The 13,099-nt window shown below is 33.4% G+C and overlaps 1 long non-coding RNA gene across 1 annotated transcript in view; it reads right to left on the reverse strand.

Annotated features, from left to right (window-relative positions):
* The window catches only part of LOC144302649 (uncharacterized), a 38,940-nt gene that overhangs the window by 3,123 nt on the left and 22,718 nt on the right, over positions 1-13,099 (reverse strand). Inside the window, exon 2 of the long non-coding RNA XR_013369611.1 lies at positions 564-650. This is a non-coding gene — a long non-coding RNA (uncharacterized LOC144302649). The remainder of the gene's footprint in view (positions 1-563; positions 651-13,099) is intronic.

Here is a 13,099-nt window from a genome sequence, read left to right on the forward strand (position 1 = left end):
TCTCTATCCAATTACAGAGCTTTTCATCACTAGAAAGAAATCTCATACCCTTTTGCAGTACTCCCTGTTTCCTCCATCCCCTAATCCTGCTCCACCATACTCTACTTTCTATTTCTATGCATTTGTCTATTCTGAATACTTCATACACATGAAATTTTAAAATTTGTGGATTTTCTTGTCTGACTTTTTCCACTTGGTATAATGTTTTCAAAGTTTATCCAAGGTATAATATGATACAACACTTTATCCATTTTTGTATAGCCAAATAGTACTCCGTTATAGGAATGTATCACGTTTTGTTTATGGATTCCCTAGTTGACAGACACTTGGTTTCTTTCTGCCTTTTAGCTTTTCTGAATCCATTGTGGATGTCTACAGACATCACATATAGAATATGTGTTTTCAGTTCTCCTGAGTATATTTGTAGGGATAATAATTGCTGGGTAAAATAGTAACTCCATGTTTAATATTTGCAAAGAGCTGTCAAATATGTGACAAAACAGCTGTGCCATTTATATTTTCTCTAGCAGTGTATGAGGATTTTAATATTTCTAAATCCTTACCAACATTGGTTTTTGTTCATTTTTCTGATTTTAGCCATCCTAGTAGGTATGAAGTGATACAGCATTCGGGTTTTGATCTGAATTTCCCTAAAAAATAAAGATGTAAAGAATGTTTTCATACGTTTAGTGGCCATTTGTATATTTTCCTTGGAGAAATATCTATTTCATATTTGCTGCCAATTTCTTAACTTGGGATGTTTGGTTTTTGTTGTTGAGTTTTAGTAACTCTTTATATATATTTTGAATCCTAAATCTTTATCTGATATGTGATTTACAAATATTTTCCACCCTTATATAGATTGCCTTTTCACTATCTGGATAGTGTCCTTAGTTACACAAAAGTTTTGAATCTTTATGAAGTTCAATTTATCTTTTGTTGTTCATGCTTTTGTTGTTGTATCTAAGAATCCATTGCCAAATCCAAAGTCATGAAGACTTACTCCTGTTTTCTTCTAACAATACTCTGCTTTTAGATCTTCTATTTAGATACTTGATCCTCTTTCAGATTTTTTTTTGTACATAGTGTAAGGTAGGGCTACAAATTTATTCTTTTGTATATGGATACCTACTTGTACCAGCACCATTTGTTAAAGATATTGTATCCTCTGCCTTTGAATAATCTCAGCATTTTTCTAAAATCAATTGCCTATAAATTCCATTTATCTATATGTTTATTCTATGCCAGTGCCACAATGTCTTGATTACTATAGCTTTGTAGTGACTTTTTGAGACTGGACAATGTAAGTACTGCACGTTCATTCTTTTTCAAGATTGTTTTTACTCTTTTGGGATCAATTCTCATATTAATTTTAGGCAAGATCATCTTCTCAATTTCTGCTAGAAAAAGTTAACTAGGATATTTAGTAGGGATTGCATTGAATATGTAAATGAATTAGGGGAGCATCACCATCTTAATAATATTAAATCTTACAATCCATAAAAAAGGAAAAAAAATAGTTCCATTTATTTAGGTCTTTATTTGTATCTTAAAATGATGTTTAGGGGATCCCTGGGTGGGTCAGCGGTTAAGCGCCTGCCTTCAGCCCAGGGTGTGATCCTAGACCCGGGATTGAGAGTCCCACATCAGGCTCCCTGTGTGGAGCCTACTTCTCCCTCTGCCTGTGTCTCTGCCTCTCTCTCTCTCTCTCTCTCTCTCTGTGTGTGTCTCCCATGAATAAATAAATAAAATCTTTTAAAAAAATGATGTTTAGTAGTTTTAGTGCACAAGTGTTACACTCCTTTTTAAAAATTTATTCCTAAGTATTTTATTCATCTTGACAATATTATAAGTTGAAAAATTTTCTTAATGTAATTTTCAAATTGTACATTGCTAGTGTAAAAATGCAATTGCTTTTTCTATATTGATCTTGTCCTGAACCTTGCTGACTGTATTTATTAGCTCTATTTTTTTAAGGTATCCCTTACAATTTTCTATATACAAGATCATGGCATCTTCAAATAGAAATAGTTTTAGTTCTTCCTTTCTAATATAGATGCCTTTTAATTCTTGATCTTATGAAGAAAGCAGTCAATTATTCAAAATTAATTGTTGTCTGCGGATGCCTTTTATTGGGTAAAGAAATTCTCTTTTCATCTGAGTTTAAGCATCTATCATTAAAAGATATGAGATATTGTCACATGCGTTTTATGCACCTTTTGGCATAATTAAGTATATGTCCTTTATTGTATTAATATAATGTATTACATTGATTTTCATATATTGCAACCAACTTTGCATCAGTGCAGTAAATCTCTCTTGGTCATGGTCTGCAATCTGTTTTTATGTTACTGGGTTTGTTTTGCTAGTATTTTGTTAAGAAAGTTGAGAATTCTGCACGTGTATTCATAAGGGATATTGCTCTGTAGTTTTCTATTCTTGTTAATTCTTTATCTGGTTTTGTATTAAGTTAAAATTGGCCCCATAGAATGAGTTGGGAAGTATTCCCTCCTCTTCTATTTTTGAAAGAGTTTGTGAAAAATTGATGTTAATTCTTCTTAAAATGTTTGATAGAATATAACAGTGAAGCCATCTGCTCTTCTGCCTATCTTTGTGAAAACTTTTCTTTCTTTTCTTTCTTTTTTTTTTTTAAGACTTAATTTATCTATTCATGAGAGACACAGAGAGAGAGGCAGAGACACAGGCAGTGGGAGAAGCAGGCTTCATGCAGGGAGCCCGATGATGTGGGACTGGATCCCGGGTCTCCAGGATCACTCCCTGGGCTGAAGGCAGCGCTAAACCGCTGAGCCACCAGGGCTGCCCAAAACTTTTCTAATTATTGAGTAAATTTCCTTATTTGTTATTGTCTTTCTTATTCAACCATTTCTTGTAGATTTAGTTATGGTAGTTTCAATCTCTCTAGTAATTTGTCTATTTCCTTTAGGTTATCTAATTTGTTGGCATACAATTGGTCATAGTCTTCCCTTATAAGTCTATTTCCATAAGGTCATTAGTAATGTTCTTTCATTTCAGCCCCCTATTTTTTAAAAGAAAGTTTTTAAAGATATTGTTTATTTGAGAGACAGAAAGAAAGCATGATCAGGGGTAGGGGCAAAAGGGGAAACAGATTCCCTACTGAGCACTGAGCCCAGTGCAGGCCTCAATCCTAGCACCCTGAAAGCATGACCTGAGTTCAAGACAGATGCTTAACCTGCAGAGCCAACCACGCACCCAGACCTCTCTCTTTTTTAATGACTAGTTTAGCTAAAGGTTATTCAATTTTGTTGATCTTTTCAGGAAACCAAATTTATGTTGCTTTTTCTCTGTGTTCTATTTGCTATTTATTTCCACTCTATCATTTATGATTTCCCCACTTGTTTGTTTTAAGTTAGTTTGGTCTGTTGGTTCTAGTTTCTTAGAAGGTGGAAAGTTAGATTATTGATTTCGGAACGTTTTTTTTTTTATGCATGTGTTTATAGCTGTAAATTTTCTACTGATAATTGATTTTGCTCCAGCTCATACATTTTGACATGTTGTGCCTTCAATTTCATACATCAAAAAATATTTTCTTATTTCCCTCATTATTTCTTTTTTGACCTGTTGATTAGTTAAGAGTGTGTTGTTTAATCCCTCTATAGTTATAAATTTCCCAAATGTCTTTTATTGATTTTTAATTTCATGCCACTGAAGTTTGAGAAAATACTTTGTATATTTTCAATCCTTTCAGACTATGGACTTGTCTTATTGACTAGCGTATAGTCTATCTTGGAATGTTCCATGTGCATTCTACTGTTTGTTGTATACAGATAGATGTTAGGTCTAATCAGTTTATAGTATCGTCTTAATCTACTCTTTCCTTATAGATCTTCTGTCTATCCATTTTTGAAAGTCGTGTGTTGAAGTATACCCATTTTTATTGAATTGTGCCTTCAATTTTGACAGTTTCTATTTCACATATTTTGAGCTCTGTTATTTGGTGCATATGTGTTTATACTCACATATACATTTTTGCCTTGATTTTTTATTATAAAATCTTTTTTTTTCTCTAGTAACAAACTTTGTCTCAACGTCTATTTGCCTTATATTAGAATAGCCACTCTAGCTCTCTTTTGGTCACTATTTTCATGAAATATCTTTTTTTTTCCATATATTTACTTTCGATCTATTTGTGTCTGAATCTAAAGTGTGCTACTTTAGAAACAGCATATACTTCTGTCATGTTTTGCTATCTTTTTTTTTCTAAAACATACTCCCAAAACTTGATTTTTAATGAAAGTTTTAAATCCATCTACATTTAAATAATTACTGATAAGGTAGGATTTATATCTGCCATATGCTATTGGATATGTGTGTGTGAGTGTATGTATGTATCATTTTTTTTTGTTTTTCTATTCTTGCATTTTGCCTTCCTTTGTGTCAAATACTTTCCAGCATACCATTTTATTCCTGTCATGTATTTTACTATAATTTTAGTCATTTCTTAATAAAATTTATAGTTAATGCAATTTATAAAAATCTAGTCCAGACTAATACCAACTTAAGTTCAATAGTGCATAGAAACTTTGATCCTATAGAGCTCCTTACCTTTTCTTTCTTTTGTTCTGTTATTTTTGTACAAAACATCTTTATTCATTTTATGTCATCAACATATTATATAATTAATGCATTATGCAGTTATCTTTTAAATAGTTGTCTCAGGAGGAAGAAAAGAAAATGTTTTTTACACTTTTAAATTTACCTATGAAGTTACCTTTATTGGAGTTCATTCTTTCTTCATATGACTAGGTTACCTAGTAGTTTTTCCTTTCAGCTTGAAGGATTCCCTTTCGTGTTTCTTTAAGGTTGGTTTGCTAATGACTAAGTCTTTCAGTATTTATTTATCCTAGAATGCTTAATGCTCTTTTCATTTCTGAAGGATCATTTTGCTGGACATAGAATTCCTAGTTAACTGTCTTTTTATTTCAGCACTTTGAATATGGCTTCTTAATGACTCCTGGATTTCATGGTTTCTTTATCTTTTTTAGGTTTTATTTATTTATTTGAGAGAGAAAGAGTGAGCATGAGCAGGGGGGAGAGGCAGAGGGAGAGATTGAAGCAGACTTCCCAAGGATCAGGGAGTCCAATGTGGGGATCAATTCCAGGATCCTGGGAATGTGACCTGAACAGAAGGCAGTTGCTTATTCAAGTGCCCCTGGATTTCATGGTTTCTGATGAGAAATTAGCTATTAATCTTAAAACTACCCCATATTTGATATGGCATGAGTCACTTCTTCTTTGCTGCTTTCAATATTATCTCTTTGTTTTAATGGTTTGGTTTAAAGTATTTGGATGTAAATCTCTTTGAATTTCACCTACTTGATATTTGATGAGCTTCTTGGAAGTGTCAACTAATATTTTGTTTTTGTATTTATTTAATCAAATTTAGGAAGTCTCCAGGCATTAATTTTTGAAAAATAATTCTTTTTTTTTTCTTTTTTCCTCTTGAATGTATCTGATGTGTGCTCAAACTAGATAATCTCAGTTGAATTTCAAATTTGCTGATTTTTTCCAACTGTTGAAATCTTCTGTTGACATCCTACATTGATGTTTTAATTGTGATTTCAACTCTAGAAATTGTATTTTGTTCTTTTTTGTGTCATGTCTAGCTCATTATTGATATTTTCTATTTAGTAAGATGACATCCTCATGCATTACTTTATGTTTTTAGACATGGCTGCCTTTAGTTCTCAGAACATATCTTTAAAAGCTGATTTAATGTCTGTCTAGTAAGTCCAATATGTGGCTTCCTCAAGGATAGCATCTATTGATAGATTTTTAATGTGTATGAGCTATACTTTCTTATTTATTTGTATGTCTCATAATTTTTTGTGTCATCCTGGACATTTCAAATAATATAATGTGACAGCTCTGGAAATCAGTTTCTCTTCCTTCATAAGGGTTAGTTGTTGTTGCTGTGTAATTTATTTATATTTATTTTAGTTCGTTAGTTATACTTCTGAACTAATTCTTTAAAGTCTGTATTCTTTGTTGTGTGTGGCCACTGATATCTCTGGTTAACTTAGTGGACAGATAATTATTGGACAAATGGATAGATATTTCTTTAATAAATCTCCTAGTCTTAGCTGAAAAACTGTTTCTGCCTGTTGAGACATGTCTTCAACAGATGGTTGACAACTAACTCTACCTTAGCTTTTACTTTCTAATTTCTCAGCATCTAGAGGGCAGCCAGAGTTGAGAGCTCAGGGCCTTATCATCTTTTTTCTGAATGTGTGCAAAGCCATATCTGTGTTCCTGTTTGACTATTTTCCCAGAATGCTATTGGAATTTTTAAAAGTTTCTATGGGCACCTCATTCCCCAGATTTTCATTTTAAGTATTTTGATTAACTCGTTGTTAGCCTCACTTTTTCAGACAGCTCTGTAAATAAACAACACATATCTCCAGAGAGAAGCTTTTTCTCATTGGGGGAGCTTCAGCTCAGGGCAAATAAATACATGCCTACAAATTGAATCTTCCAGGGAATCATCAGACAAAAATTATTGATTCTCTGAGGATGAAGCTTTGAAGGAGTCTCAACCCTTTTGTTCTCCCTCTGCTATCTACTAGAATGCTGGATTTCACCAGGTTTGTGGGCAATTGGTTTTGGACTACTGGAGAGAGGAGTGGTAGGAGCAAGACAAATTAAAATGACCAAAACCTCATTGTTCCCACAGAGATTTAGCCTTTTTTGTTTTGTTTTGTTTTGTTTTGTTTTTGTCAAATAAACACCTCTTCAACCTCCTTGGAGGATTTTGTTTAATTTCTAGCAGATAGAAAAAGTTGATTCAGCCAATTTTTGCCACTCTTTCTTGCTTTTATGGAAACAGAAATTTTGAAGTTCCTTAATTGCCATTCTTTGCTGATATAACTCCACTTAACCACTAGTTTTTCAAAGCATTCATGTAGGTCTTGGTATTACGTATTTTTGAATTACAAATATTTTCAGCAAGATGAGGTCTGGTATATTGCTTCTGTCCCCATGTGATATGCAGATTTTGTTATCAGGAGCTCTTCTGATCAATTTCCAACTCCCAACATTATAGACCACCAAGCAAAAGAATGTTCATTACAACATATGAATAAGTCCATTCTCTTTCATTCCCTAGGAGTATATAAATCCAGTTATTTCCATTATAGTAACTAGCAATTTGTTTGGAAGCAACGGCTTAGAGTATGAAGACTATACTGCTGCTTCAGGGACAATGGCCAATTTTACTTAATATCTATAAGGCTCAGTTTCCTCAGAGATGACATAAGACCAGTCTGGCTATTCCTTATACTTGTTGTTGCTTAGAAAAAATTAAATCATTCGTGTAAACCATATAAGCTATGTAAAGCCCAGAACTTAATTAACATTATTTATTACTGTTGTATTTCCTAAATTGCTCTACTTCACTTATATCTTCTTCTCTCACTTAATCTCTTTTATGACTCAGTTTGCTCCTCTGGCTAAGTATTTGAGAAAAGAAAACACTTTAAAAAATGTATCACATTAATAACTTGGTTTTCCTTCTACTCTGGTGATTAGTCATTTACATGGCATGAATGGAGAGTAAAATTACACTGCAAAATGTAGCTAAATGACAACCTGTTACCTTTGTCGTAAATTTCACCTATGTTTGATGTGGTATGCACAAAGACATAAAGAGAAAATATAATGAGTTGTTTTTCAATCTCATTTTCTCACTTAGAACCATTAAGGGAAGTAAAGAGTTATATTCTGTATCAAAAAGGATTGCATTTATATTCTTTCATTTCTAAAATAGGTTTCTCTCTTTGAAATGGAAACAGTTTCCTAACTTAAAGTAGGTAATTACACACTCCATTAAACAAGTAATTAACAGATTACAATTTGAAAAAAAAGGAAAACTTGAAAATGAGCAATTCGGATTCTGAATGTGAAGAGTAGTGTTATAATTAGCATAATACCTTTAGAAATAGATTAACAAGTACACAATAAAAATGGAAAAAGAAACAATCTGTTTTCTCCATACAAATCATACACAACAAATAGTATTTTACGAGTCAAGCATCACCATGGTTTTAAGAAAGCTTGGTCTTAGAAATGTTGCTATAGTACTCTAAAATTCAAAAAGACTTTGATATATAAAATATTTTCTATCCTAAGAGGTTATGACTCCTCAGAGCCAAATGCTTTAAACTGTCTTTCAACAATAATACCCTGAGGCAACTGGCCTAAGCTAGCAAGCCCAACATGTGTAATTCAAATTGGTAATTTGAAGTTACTAATTAATTAATTAATTAATTAAACCAGGTTCAGTGTTATATATGTATAGTTCATTTTCACTACAAGATTCAAAATGTGCATAAAAGAAATTCAGAGGAAACATGCACACTAAGTCTCGATCAACCTGCCTTCCAAGAAAAAGCAAGAAAAAGTACCTACACTAAAGGGGGAAAAAGGCTACTCTTTCTGATAATTTACTCTTGAAGGAAAAACCAAAGAACAAGACTGAGTAACTGAAGGCACCACTGACAACGTTCAAGGGCAGTGATAAAATAAAAGTCCAAATAAAAACCAACCCTACAATAAAATCTTTTTTTATTCATGCAAAATTCTGGGCTAAACTCGATAGTCAAACCACTACAGTAAGAAAATAGTGGAGAGCTCTTTAAGTTGGATCCTCTGATGAAACTACCAGTAGGCTCTTTCCCACCTTCTTGAAAAATAATGAGAGGAGCAGAGTGTTTCATCAAGTTTAAAACCTGTGCTTTTGGCTGAGACCTGATAATGATCTCTTTCCTGAAATTTGAACTGACCCTGTGAGTAAAAATAGTTCATTTAAAACATTTGGGGAAAAAAAGTCCATCAACTGTTTGCTAGAACCCATATGTTGTTTTCATTACATATTGAAAATAAACAAAAAAGATCACTCTAAAAAAAGAGGTTTCCTCCTACAAGCATACTAAAAACAGACATTCAGTAAGTTCAAATCTGCCAGCATGGAGATGCTACTGAGAATGTCAAACAGCTATTGACTTTTGAGTCGTCATTTCTGCATGGCAGTGAAGAGAAACTGCTGTTGTGTGTTACTATTGCATTTGCCTTACGATATTGGTTTTCTCAGTAAAAAAAAAAAAAAAAAAAAAAATTCTAGCTTGAATTGAGATATTAAATATTTTCTAAATAATTAAATTTTTAAAAATTCAAAAAAACTAAAAAAAGATTTAAATTCAACTTTGAATAACTCTATTAAGACAGGTAAGAAGTTCTGAAATTACCTTTATATTTGTGCCAGTTACTTTATAAACTTCTGCTGTGATCTTATGCTAATCCTTAAGTCTGATTTGTATCAACATATACATAGTGTTTTCCTGGACATGCTTGTTTAATTAATACTTCCATAAAAATCTGTAGCTTATGCTCATACAGATTTCAGTTATTATAGCACATCTATTTAGGTTTTGATAATGAAAGAATTGTGTGAAATAGTTATCAAGTTAAATTATTACTCTATGACCTATCACTCAGATTTGTTTTTAAAGTAGGTATGCAGAAGGTGGTCAGCAGCAGAGCACATTCAACCTGAGTTTTCTGCGTTTAAAGAATGATCTTTTTTTTTTTGTAAATGATATTGCATTTCTTGAAAGCAGATAATGCATCATCATGAGTGTATTGAGAAATCCAGGATTTGTTCACAAGAAATCACTGCTTAAGTGCTATGCTTATATCCTCAGTGTTGTGTTTGAAATTGAAAACAGAATTAGAAATATACCAGATCTTAGGTTTGGGGCATAACTCAATAATGACAACTACTTTTGTAAAAATCAAGAATACTTGGAAAGCTATATTAATTTTTCAGGGCAATCCCAGGCAAAAACTTCCTGAATATTGTTAGATTTCTCAAAAGGTTTTAGTTTCCTCCTTTCTCCTTTCAGATATCAGTTTTAGCAATCACATGTCTTTCTCAGTTACTTTGATATAGAAAAAGTATCCAGTAACTTTCCATCACACCTCATACCCTTAAGCAAATACTTAGGCTCTGATACAGTATGACTTCTAAGTACCATCTGGAGCTGATTGTAGACAAAGACTGGTAGCCAAGATTTACATATTTCTTAACCCAATCATCATTACTGAGTTGCTAGTGGGCAGGGGTTGTAATAAAACCTCAAACCATCTTCAACCATCTCTACTTAGACCTAGTGAGGGTTTATTTTTTTTTTTTAAGATTTGTATTTATTTATTCATGAGACACACACACAGAGAGAGAGAGAGAGAGAGAGAGAGAGAGAGACCAGCAAAGGGAGAAGCAGGTTCCATGTACAAGCCCGATGTGGGACTTGATCCCAGGACCCTGGAATCATGCCTTGAGCTGAAGGCAGATGCTCAACCACTGAGCCACCCAAGCATCCCTTAGTGAGGGGTTATACAATGCAGAGAAAGATATTCTGGAAGCCTTATGTCTGCACTATTGTTGAAGTACTAGTATTTGTGGTATCTGTGATGGCTGTATTTAAAATATCAACTTGGCTAGACTATGGTGATTTGTTATTGGTCAAACACCTGTCTACATATTTCTGTGAAGTTGTTTTGTAGATGTGATTAATATTTACAATCAGTAGACTTCAAACAAAGGAAATTACATTCCAAATGTGTGTTTCATCCGATCAGTTAAAAACCTTAAGAGCAAGGTTGAGTTTTCCCAGAGAACACAGAACTTTGCCTCAAAACTGTAACATAGGAATCCTAAGTTTCCAGTCTCCTGGATTGCCCTATGGATTTTTGACTCAAGACTGCAACGTTAACTCTTGCCTGAGTTTCCAGCTGGCACAACTACCAACCCACACAATCATATGAGCCAATTCCTAAAAGTAAATCTGTTATTATGAGTATGCACATATCCCACTAGTTCTATTTCTCTGGAGAACCCTGACTGATACGAGCTATCCCAAAGTGGAATTCTGTTTTATAACTAAGGTCAGGGATAACTAATATACAGGGTCCAGAATACAGATGGGCTCACTTGACAGCATCAGTATTAATTTTTTTGTGTGTGACATAATTCTTCCTCAATGACTGAACACAGCTGAATTAGAAATCCAAATAGATTGTTACTAATTGTTCACAAGAATATTCATCAGCTTCAGAGGTGAAAGAATGCTATTTAAAAAAAAAAAAAAGTTGTTGAGAGCACTTCATCTATGTTCTGTACTATGCTAAATTCTGATACAAATGTGAAAGATATTTCCAAATCTACGGTGTTCTTAGTCCAGGAGGAAAAAATAAATGGTGGGAAAAGGAAAAGGATGTCCAGAACAATACTCTTAAGCAGAGAGAATATCATATGTTGAAACATTTTGAAGAAAATGAGATAATGACAGTCATGAAGATGAATGAATGTTGAGAGTGTGTGGCACATATGAGCATATTTCTGAGGACCTGAGCTTGATCAATAGATCACAGTTAAAATTTCTGAGCCTTAGGGACTCCTAGGTGGCTCAGCGCTTTAGCACCTGCCTTTGGCCAAGGGCATGATCCTGGAGACCTGGAATTGAGTCTCATGTCGAGCTCCCTGCATGGAGCCTGCTTCTTCCTCTGCCTGTGCCTCTGCCTCTCTCTCTGTGTCTCTCATGAATAAATAAATAAAAATCTTTTTAAAAAATTCTGAGCCTTATTTTTTTCTTATATAGTTTTGTTTCTGGGACAGAAAACAGAGATGTTTTTACAGAAATCAAATGAGCTTATTTGCAAAGTGACTAACATATAGTATTTACTTCAAACTATGGTAGCTTTTGTTATTTTATTTTATTAGCAGCTTTTGTTATTTTTCAGTTTACCTCATAAAGTATGTTCTGGAGAATATATATTGTCTGGCACAGTGATTATTGGCTACATATCCCTCCTTTTTTACCTTTGTGTCACTTCCATTAGCTATTATTTAGACTACCATCAAGCACTGTGATAAAGGCCTAAATATTGATAGTTAGCATTAAATATGCACACACCAATCTGTATCTTTTCAATCAAACACCAATCACTTAAGTGCCTCTTTTGCTAATGTTCAAAATCTTTAGTGGAATGACTAAATTCAGAAATATAAGAAACCGTTTGACAGAGGGTAAACACTGGTTTGGGAATCGAGATACCTGAGTTTTAGAGCTAGCTATAGTACTAATGGATTATTGCAATATTTTAAAAAGTGCTAAAATTGTTCAAATTGTAATTTCACTGTACTAAAATGAACAAATTGAATTAAATGATTCATGATGTCCCTTTTGGCACTAATCTGGGATCGAGGATGTTCATGCTTTGTGAGTCATAATAAATAGGCAAATCCTACCAAAAGGAAATAGAGCAGATGTTGTTAAATAACTGATATCCAAGCAATGAATGTGATGAGACTTAATTATTTTGGGATCATAGTATCAATTAAAAAAAAAAACTAATGTATGATCAGATTTTAGAGCACATAAGTACTTGGATGTCTGAATTTCCTAAGTTCAAAACCCAAAATTATCTCATATTTTTATCCTCATAAGAAAAGCCTCTTAAAAATCAGAGCATTCCTGTAAAGTTTGCAGAGCCAGTAATCTGTCCTTGGGACAAATGCTTGAGATATAAAATATTGCCTGAGAGTTTATTTAGGGGAAAAGAGGTGAGATATTCTAGAATGACTAGGGTTATTATACACCCTAGTAATCGGGTAATACTAGATAATTCTAGATAACTGTAGCAAGTCAGGATTGACCACCTGGTCCTGTAAATATTTCCCTTCTTTCAAATAATGGTAACACATTTCTTCATGTGAATTTTTAGCTATTAAGTGCTTCTCTGGGTTGTGTCACCTTCCCAAGGGAAGTAGTTGATTTATTCAACTGTTGTCTTTTTATTGAAACACCAAGATTATGGCTTACAGTGCCAAGAAGTGGCTATGCTCCTGAATGTCACTTTTATTGTCACAGCCTGTCCTAACATTTGATGCCAAGCACGGTGTGTAGGTTGGGTGTGTAGGTTGACTAATGAAATCTGTCCAGTAACCAAATGTGACAAGTCACTTGTCATAGTCTCAAATTCTTGCAATAATTGTTTAAGACCT

The sequence above is a fragment of the Canis aureus genome, chromosome 2 (assembly GCF_053574225.1).
Source record: "Canis aureus isolate CA01 chromosome 2, VMU_Caureus_v.1.0, whole genome shotgun sequence".
Classification (NCBI taxonomy): domain Eukaryota; kingdom Metazoa; phylum Chordata; class Mammalia; order Carnivora; family Canidae; genus Canis; species Canis aureus.